Source organism: Colobus angolensis, unplaced genomic scaffold (genome assembly GCF_000951035.1).
Source record: "Colobus angolensis palliatus isolate OR3802 unplaced genomic scaffold, Cang.pa_1.0 Scaffold310, whole genome shotgun sequence".
Classification (NCBI taxonomy): domain Eukaryota; kingdom Metazoa; phylum Chordata; class Mammalia; order Primates; family Cercopithecidae; genus Colobus; species Colobus angolensis.
The window spans coordinates 3,154,046-3,161,429 of record NW_012116378.1 but is presented as its reverse complement, the minus strand read 5'-3'; positions in this window follow the sequence as shown (position 1 = coordinate 3,161,429).

Genomic DNA, 7,384 nt, shown 5'->3' with positions numbered 1-7,384 from the left:
GACAAGCAAAATAATTGCTTGTCTCCATTCTGCATTGGAAACTTTCATTCTCCATTGGAAACAGGGAGGGCAAACCAACAGTACTTGCTAGTAGATTTGATGATGGGGGAGGGTAGAGGAAAGTATATCAGATCTTGTTTTCTTTTTTTAGAGACAATGAAGCAGAAGATATAAAAAGAAAAACAAGTTTTTGTTCCTTGTTCTGTTCTTATAATTATTTTTGCAAGTTTTGTAAGTTCCTGTTTTTCCCTTCTGTGTGGCACAGCAAGGTCACAAGATATGTTTTAAGTTGCAAAGCCTGCCACTTTTTAACAAACTGCCTTTGTTCTGCTTCTGTAAGCTTGCTTGCCTGCCCTACAGGTTTTGTGCCATCAAACTGGCCAACGCCCTTCTGGATGCATGTATAAAAGTCAAGCCCTGTCTTTGTTCAGGGCTCAGCCTTTAGATGTTAATCTGCTGGGCCAGTATACACCTAATAAATCTTCCTGTCCCACCCATTGGTCTCTCCTGTCCCTTAATTCCCACAACAACAAAGTCTCACTTTGTTGCCCACACTGGAGTGCAGTGGCACAGTAATAGCTCACTGCAATCTCTGCCTCAAGGGCTCAAGCATCCTCCCACCTCAGCCTCTGGAGTAGCTCAGGCTACAGCGTGCACCACCACAGCTGGCTGATTTTTTAGTTTTTTGTAGAAACAGGGTTTCCCTTTTTGCCCAGGCTGGTCCTGAACTGCTGGGCTAAAGTGATCCTCCTGCCTCAGCCTCCCAGAGTGCTGAGATTACAGGTGTGAGCCAATGTACCTGGCTGGAAATACTGTTTAAAAAGCTTGAGGTGGCTGGGTGTGGTGGCTCATGCCTGTAATCCCAACACTTTGGGAGGCCGAGGCGGGCAGATCACAAGATCAGGAGATCAAGACCATCCTAGATAACATGGTGAAACCCTATCTCTACTAAAAATACAAAAAATTAGCTGGGCATGGTGGCAGGCGCCTGTAGTCCCAGCTACTCGGGAGGCTGAGGCAGGAGAATGGCAAGAACCCGGGAGGTGGAGCTTGCAGTGAGCCGAGATTGCGCCACTGAGCTCCAGCCTGGGTGATAGAGCGAGACCCCATCTAAAAAAAAAAAAAAGCTTGAGGTTAGTGGTCCATTTTTATTTCTATTTTATTTTTTAATTGACAAATGTACATATTCATGGGGTGCATAGTGCTATGTCAATACACAGAATGTACAGCAATCAGATCAGGGTAAGTAGTGTTATCTGTAATCTCAAGCATTTATCATTTCTTTGTGTTGAAAACATTCAATATCCTCCTTTTAGCTATATATTTCTAATTTTATTTTTGAATTATTTAATTAATTAATTAATTTATTTATTTTAGAGACAGGGTCTCACTGTCACCCAGGCTGAGTGCTGTGGTGCAATCACAATTCATAACAGCCTCAAATTCCTGGGCACATGCAGTCCTCCTGCCTCAGCCTCTTGAATTCAGCTATTCAAAACTATTTATTATTTTTAACTCTAGTCATCTTACAGTTGGTATAGAACACTAGAATTTATTTCTCCAATCTAGCTGCCATTTTGCATCCTTTAATGAATTTTAAGTGGAAAGTTAGAGAAAACCAACTCAAACTAGCTTAGAAAATAAATCAGGCTGTCCAAGTAGTAGTTTCAGAAACAGGTGGTTCCACAGATCTGATATACTTTCCTGTACCCTCCCCCCATCATCAAATCTATTAGCAAATACTGTCAGTTTTCTCTCCGTCAGGTAGCTTGGACCCATCCACTTCACCTAGCAAACTAAGCTTCCATCATTTCTCACCAGAAAACCAAAATGAGATGGTTTATCCGCTTTCACTGTTGCCTTTCTGATTGGTCCATTTTTAAACAAATTCTACTTTACCAAGAGTCACTTTTCTTGAAAAGTCCAGGTTTGAAGGAAAAGGTGTTGGTTTTGCAGCCAGTGTGTTGGCATAAAGCTGTGAGGTGATCAAAAGAAGCCCTCCAGTGGAAAGGAGAAATCCACCCATACAGCCGCTGGACATGGCATTGCCATATTCCCCCGGGCTTGTTGGGTGGCAACTCAGAGCTTTAGAACCTCCACACGGTGACATGGGCAACGCAGGACACGGACACTCAAGTAGTGAGTCTGGCCAGAAAAAACAGAGCTCCCCCGGCAATGCTCACACTGCTCTCCCAAGAACTTCCTCCTCGTCCCCAGGATGACCGCCACAAGCCCGAGAGAAAAACCACAGCCCCGACCACGCACGTGAGGACACAAGCCACCTGGAGTTTGGCAGCCAGGTTCTTTGGGCTGGCGTAGTGCTGGCACACACTGGCACCTGTGTCTTGAGTCACACATGCTTCCCAAAGGCCCAGCATGTACTTCTCACTCTCAAGTAAACCCAAGGAGAAAGTCGGCCACTGAGGCATGCACAGTCACCAGGGAACAGATGCAGCCAGCCACAGAGGCCAAGAGCCCTACATTTTGAATCAGTCAGAGCGCCCTGCTTTTCATCCTGCTCTCCAGGCCCAAGTTATTCTGAGGAAACTGTCTCTGGGTCACAACAAGGCTGGCTCGTTAGATAGACATCTTGACGGATTCACCGCAGTTTGTGCCAGCCCGTCTGCAACCATGAGTTCAGTCCTTTGTCAATCAACAGAATGCAGCTGCTTATTAAATCGGGTTACTCAGTAACTGGGCTGCTATTGTTCACCCTCGAGTAACGCAGACGAATACCTACCATCAAAATAGGCCCAATAGAAAACCTGCTGCCAATACAGGGCCAGGTGGGAGAACCAGTGGATTCAGACAGGTATGCAGGCTTGGGAAAATTCTTGCTGGTTATAAAAGGCATGCATTTTAGCAATTTTGTTTTCAAAAGGTAAACAGTGGGCCGGGCGCGGTGGCTCAAGCCTGTAATCCCAGCACTTTGGGAGGCTGAGGCGGGCGGATCACAAGGTCAGGAGATCGAGACCATCCTGGCTAACACGGTGAAACTCCGTCTCTACCAAAAAAAAAAAAAGTACAAAAAACTAGCCGGGCGAGGTGGCGGGCGCCTGTAGTCCCAGCTACTCTGGAGGCTGAGGCAGGAGAATGGCGTAAACCCGGGAGGCGGAGCTTACAGTGAGCTGAGATCCGGCCACTGCACTCCAGCCTGGGCGACAGAGCGAGACTCCGTCTAAAAAAAAAAAAAAAAAATCAAAAGGTAAACAGTTTGGGATATGGAGTTATTAGATATTAGAGTCATCTAGGTTTTTTTGTTGTTGTTGTTGTTTGTTTGTTTGTTTTTGAGACAGAGTCTTGCTCTGTCGCCCAGGCTAGATTGCAGTGGTGTGATCTCGGCTCACTGCAATCTCCGCCTCCTGGGTTCAAGCAACTCTCCCTGCCTCAGCCTCCCGAATAGCTTGGATTACAGGCACACACCACCACACCTGGCTATTTTTTGTATTTTTAATAGAGGTTGGGTTCAGCCATGTTGGCCAGGCTGGTCTTGAACTCCTGACCTCAGGTGATCCACCTGCCTTGGCCTCCCAAAGTGCTGGGATTACAGGCATGAGCCACTGCACCTGTCCGGATCAGGTTTTTAAAAGGAGTATTTCTTCACTTTTAATTATTTTAAATTCTCTTTAGTATTATCTCTTCCAGGGTTTGGTATCTCTATCTGGTTCCATCATTCCTAAACCTCCCTTCACAGAAAACATCTAATTAATTACCCACACCTTCCATCAAAATCAGAGATTGGGATCATTTTGAATTAGAAGAGACAGACTCTTACGATCCCACAATTGCATTCCTTGGTTTTTATCCAAATGAACTGAAAATTCATGTCCACAGAAAAACCTGCACACAGACGATTATAGCAGCTTTACTCATAATTGCCAAAACCTGGAAGTAACAAAGATGTCCTTTGGTAGATGGGTGGATAAGCAATGTGATACATTAAGACAATTGGATATTTTTCAGCACTAAAACGAAATGAGCTATCAAGCCATGAAAAAACATGGAGGAACCTTAAATGCATATTTCTAAGTGAAAGAAGCCAATCTGAAAGGCTGCAGACAGTAAGATTTCAACTGTATGACCTCTGGAAATGGCAAAACTATGGAGACAGAAAACAATCCGTGGTTGCTAGGAGCTAGCGGAGAAGGAAAGATGAAGAGGTGGATTGCAGAGGATTTTTAGGGCAGTGAAACTATCTGTATGCTACCATAATTATGGACACATATCGTTGGACGTTTGTCCAAACCCATAGAATGTACAACACCAAGGATGAAGCCTAATGTCAACTATGGATTCTGGTGATAATGACGTGTTGATGAAAGTGCCCTGAGGGATTGTTCACAGACCTACACCAGGAAAAAAATGTTTCTGCTCATTAATGCCACTCTGGCTCTCAACATGTGCATGAGTGAGATTCCCACAGACAGGAGCTCACAGCTCTCTTTCTGCCCCCATTAATCTGGAAGGAATCTGGCCTCAGAGGTGGGCAAGATCGGATCAGGCACCAGAGGCCTTGGCAGTCATTCTTGTCAAGCAGCTTTGCCAAGATGGAGGCAGAGGCTGGTGACAGGTGGGACAGCAATTCCAAGGAGAGGTGGTGATGGCCCAAATCGGGGGCATGGCAGAGGTGTGGGGAAAGAGAAGGAGAGATGGAGGGGCAGCAGTGCCGGGATGTGGGGGTTACTGGGAAACAGAGGACAAGCAAATGCAGTGACCAGAGGGGACACCTGCACTTCTCCCTTGGGCAACTTCCCACACTCACGGAGACCTCTCGTGCTGTTCTTACACTATTGAGGCAGTGTGTGACAAGATGTTGAAACCTTGGCTGGTTAGTGCACTTCAGGCCTTCAACTTCCTGGCTACTACAGCCGAGGTGGGATTTGGATAGCTGTGAGTAAGCCAGAGGCGACAGACTGTGTAGTGATAGAGTCCGCACTAAAAGGTCCAGAAGAAATCCTGTAAGGTCATCAAACCTGGGCTCTGAATGGAGTTCCATTAGGACACAGTGGGCCCATGGATGGTAACTGTCACATCCACAAGGCTATTCCTTGTGGCACAATATTCATCATAGGATCATTGAAACAGCTGAACTTGATGGGAAGAAATCAGGAAACAGCTTTTGTTTTCCTGCCACTACCTTGAAAACATGATGTCAAGTGAAAAAAGTCAGACACAAAAGGCCACACATTGTACAATTCCGTTTATATGAAATGTCCAGAGTAGAGAAATTCATAGAAACAGAAAGTAGATGAATGGTGGGCAGGGGCTGGGAAGAGGGGAATGGGGAGTGACTGCTAATGGGCACAGGGGTCCTTTTAGGAGGGACAAAAATGTTCTGAAATTGATGGTGGCAATGGTTGCACAACCCTGTGAATGTACTAAAAACCACTGAATTGTATGCTTTACATAGGCAAATTGTACAGTATATGGATTATACCTCAGTACAATTGGCATATATGTGTGTATATATATATATATAGAGAGAGAGAGAGAGAGAGAGAGAGCGCGAGAGAGTTGCACATTAATTTCTGATAAGCACCCTTTGTAAACTAAAAAAAAAAAGACACTTCATTCAATGCTATCCATCTTAAACAAACACTTAAATGTATCTTTAACAATGAAGGATTAGTACAGTTTTTTCTAACCTTGGAGTGGTGTAGGCCATTTCAGGATCACCTGTGGGGCCTTGTTCAAATCCACCCTCCCCGTAGCAAAGCACCCCTCCACTGACCCTGGTCTTCCCACACTTGTGAATCACTACATTAGAAGAATTCCCTGAAAATAGGAAACCAGACTTGAAAACTTGTCATTACCCCATGGTTACATAAGATTGCTCTGGAAGTTCCTTTTTTTTTTTTTGAGACGGAGTCTCGGTCTGTTGCCCAGGCTGGAATGCAATGGCATGATCTTGGCTCACTGCAGTCTTTGCCTCCCAGGTTCAAGCAATTCTCCTGCCTCAGTCTCCTGAGTAGCTGGTATTACAGGCGTACACCACCACACCCAGCTAGATTGTTCTGGAAGTTCTAGCCAGGGTGATGTAAGTCAGGAGACAGAGAAAAGAGGTATAATTATCCTAGAAGGGTGTGTCAATCTTTGCTCAGCTAAGTTGATCCTATACCTAAAAAAATTCCAAGAAGGCCGGGTGTGGTGGCTCACGCCTGTAATCCCAGCACTTTGGGAGGCCAAGACGGGCGGATCACAAAGTCAGCAGATCGAGACCATCCTGGCTAACAAGGTGAAACCCCGTCTCTACTTAAAAAACACAAAAATTAGCCAGGCGTGGTGGTGGGTGCCTGTAGTCCCAGCTACTTGGGAGGCTGAGGCAGGAGAATGGCGTGAACCCAGGAGGCGGAGCTTGTAGTCAGCCGAGATTGTGCCACTGCACTCCAGCCTGGGCGACAGAGGGAGACTCCATCTCAAAAAGAAAAAAAAAAGTCCAAGAAAAGCTATTACACTACAACAGAAAGTTCAATTATGTAGATGGATACTAAATACACAAGCATCAACAATGTTTCCATGTTCCTACACAACGAGCCAGTTTGAAATTAGAATTGAAACAGACTACTTTCACAAAAGCAGCAAACTCCCAAATATCTAGCAATAAGCTTGATATGAAATGTGCAAGACCCCGTGTGTTGCAAACTGCTCAACCTTAGTAAGAGCCAAAAAGAAGCCATGGAGACATGTCCCCAGTCCCAGATGGGGAGATTAAATTTTGAAAAGTTGTTCCACCTTCTGAGATTAATTTGTTGGCTTAATGTGATACTAAGCAAAATGTTTATGAAAATTGGCAAATGAAAAAACTGAGCAAAACCTGCATGTATTAAGATTGTTACAGTTTATTAAGTATAAAGTTTATATCCAAAGAAAACCAGTGTAAACACATATTAATCTCTTGTTAGCGACATACTTACTGAAAACTTAGGAGGATGTGTACTGATGTCTGCAATTTACTGTGAAATGTATCAAAGAATAAGATGGATTGATGGATGGATAAGAGGGATGAACAAATGAATAGATACATGAAAAAGAAAATATAGTAATCTGCCTCTTCATCAGAGCAGAAGAAATGAATAAAAAGAAAAAGGAAAATACAGTCGAATGTCAGTGAGGGAATCTAGGTGGTATTTGAGTTGTTCGCTAAAACTTTTTCAACCTTGTTTAATATAGGAAAGATTTTAGCTGGACACAGTGGCTCACGCTTTTAATCCCAACACTTTGGGAGGCCGAGGCAGGAGGATCAGTTGAGCCCAGGAGTTCAAGACCAGCTTGGGCAACATAGGGAGATCTTTTCTCTTTTTTTTTTTTTTATTATACTTTAAGTTCTAGGGTACATGTGCATAACGTGCAGGTTTGTTACATATGTATACTTGTGCCATGTTGG